Source organism: Triturus cristatus, chromosome 6, assembly GCF_964204655.1.
Source record: "Triturus cristatus chromosome 6, aTriCri1.1, whole genome shotgun sequence".
Classification (NCBI taxonomy): Eukaryota; Metazoa; Chordata; class Amphibia; order Caudata; family Salamandridae; genus Triturus; species Triturus cristatus.
Window position 1 is genome coordinate 1,756,786,804 of NC_140589.1, and position 2,902 is coordinate 1,756,789,705.

Sequence of the window (2,902 nt, forward strand, 5' to 3'; positions counted from 1 at the left end):
CAGCATAACGCATAAACCTAATACAGTTAGCATTGTTGCAATTCCACAGGTAATAAAGGGTATGTCATCGTATACAGACGGTGGGTAAAGGACTATAAGGCCTAACTACCCTCCCCTGGGCTAGAAGAAGATTTATTATATAACAGAAGATCTCTGGGATTTGTCAGCAGACCCCATACCTTAGTGCCTAGATGGTATTTCTTCATCATAGGAACAGCATAGCTTTTTTCCCTGGAAAGGTCCCTCTCCAAGTGTGTTTTAGAACAACATGCATCCCCATAATATCAAAGCACGAGTTTCCAGCAGTAGCAGCTGTGTTAGCATGTTTTGTCTAGATGCTAGGGACTGACCAGAACAGAATAACAAGGGGCATTATTTATCGACCTTGCAAATAGTGTTCAGACTAAACTCCAGGAACAGGCAGAGAACACAGAAAGACGGTTCTCATTTGAAAGGCACAAACTGAGTCTTGCAAAATAAAGTCATGCAGTAATATGCCCAAAAGCAGCATCATGGCAGCAGAACTCATGCTAACTTAGCAATGTTGACAATGACCCTAACGGCCATATGACACCCTCCCCTTGGTAAGGTCGTAGTACATAGGCAAAAGATCAAAATAGAGTTCAAAGGCAAGCAGAGTCTAGAAGCGCTTGAAAAAGCCAAATTAGAATATTTCAAATAAATAAATAAAATTTCATATATTTGTGTCGTTCATCGAGATTGTTTGGAGTCGGAAAATTCATCAAAGTATGTGAACTTAAGAATGCAATTTGTTCCAAAAGGTCATTCCTGTTGTTCGTTGTAAAATGGGATGCCAGCCAATCAAGTAGCTGGAAGAAACACACGTGTTCCTAATAATCCGATGCCTTCCAAAGCATATCCGGGCAACTTGCGTGATATTCGATGCAACTTCATTGCAAGAGGTTCTGTGCAGCCGCACAGATATTCTACTCAGCCAGAACTTCAAGTGCATACTGCTAACCCGAGAGCAGGCCTGGTCATGGGCTGTTAATGGACCCATCAACCAGTCATAATCCAGGTCAGTGCATGACGTATTGGAGAGGCATAAATCCAATGGCCAATAGAAAGGGCACCGCTGACAGCAGAACACAGGTTGCGCGCAAGTGAAGTAGGCAAAGCGAAAAGTTAGTCTATAACTCATGCCAAGCGTCACTAATGGCAAGCATCCAAAAAGTTGTTGCATTCGGTCACGGTACAGTTGCAATTGGACTGGTCTGTGCATTACCACATGATGGGCAGCCATTGCGTAGCAGGAGCAGAAGAATCAGGATTCCACCCACTAGCGCCAGTAATAATGGGAACTCTCCAAAGACGCTGGAAAAAATAGAATGAATAAATGCTGGAATTACTCCAAAGATCATCTGAAAAGAGGTAACAAGGCCGATCCCACAAGCTCAAAAAAATGAGCAAGACCTTCTGTGTCAGACGCATTAAAGATTTGATGTATCAGCTCCCCAAAATGAAGTGGAAGACTCGTGTTAAGCAGTGATTGAATCTCACTAGATGTTCTAGCCACCTGCAACTCGAAGGTTTCTCGAGCCCAAGTGAGGGCCACTTCTTGTTGAAATAATAGCGTTTTGAGCCTGCTTAGCTTATTGAAGTCTGTTTTCAAAGTATGAATGGAAGGCCAAATGGAACTATCTAAATCCCATCTGGGGGTAGAAAAAGCACATTGCTACAACAAGAAAGACGTTGTGAAACTGCTACTATATACGAGATGCCTACCCGTAAGCCACAGCAGTCGTGGTTATTCAAAATAAGATAACTGCCATTAGAAAGCGACATGAGAGTGGGAATTATTGCTGGAACCGGAGTCCCTTTTAAAAAACAAGCCGGATTAGGGGCAGACACGTTACAAGCACCGTGTAACTTAAGGTGCTTGCAAACTAAAGACTGTCCTACTGTGGAATCACAATGCTCCCCTGTAAGGAAAACTTCAATATCCTCCCGCTGACATCTGTAGGCAAAAGGCAAGGACCACACTTTGTGCATAAATGTACACCCAAAGGTTCAAAGCGGCCTATAGGGAACTGCTTCATGCAGGTGGTAAATAGAAATAGCGAGAATGGTAAAGAAATAACGCCATGAATTAACCACGCAGCCGAATCAGTTTCTGCTACTGAAAGTGGCAAGTGTTCTAAATGTTCAATGTGTAACAGCGTGTAAGTAGCATCTTTTATTGACATTAATCTCTGTTTTTCAGTGAAATTAAACGGTAAAAATAAAGCAAAAGCATTCAAATAATCCCATGGTACTTTTCCCATTTTGAGAGTTTGTAACATCCATGCAAATTGCATCACAGATCTCAGTTGATTCTGACCATGGTATAACACAGATACTTCACTTTGAACAATATCAATAACAGATGAAACAATGTTATCTAAGGTGTAAATGTGTGAAGATAATGTATTTATACTATTGTCGACAACTGCAAAAACCTTTTCCAAATTTGCTTGGTCAATTTGGCGCAGACGGAACGCTGCCTCCTTCTGCGAAAGTTTCCATAATTCAAATATAAGCCACATAGATAAATCTCTTTGGCCATGGGGATTTAGGACCCAAAATAAAATCAGCCAAATTGATATTGCTCGACAAGAGGGACAGGTGTTGTTTCACTGACGACAGAGTAGAGTCTTCCAACCATTGTTGGCACAATATTGAAACTGTTATTTCGAAGCAGAGCTTGTACAACATCAATGGTATAATTTGTGTATTTATACCAATTATCATACTCAGCCAATGACGGAATGGACGTGATATATAGATTTTTGGCTGTTGACAGGCCGAAACAAGTAGTCTGGCGCACTGTGTCATTCAGTAACAACATTTCAGTCAGAATTAAAAATGCACGATGCAAAGCTTCAGTTCCCTGTACCTCCCA

At 41.5% G+C, this 2,902-nt stretch overlaps 1 pseudogene; it reads right to left on the reverse strand.

The window, feature by feature from the left end:
- Positions 1-1,208: 1,208 nt before the first annotated feature.
- LOC146821932 (uncharacterized) lies at positions 1,209-2,318 on the reverse strand (annotated as a pseudogene).
- Between the last annotated feature and the right edge of the window lie 584 nt (positions 2,319-2,902).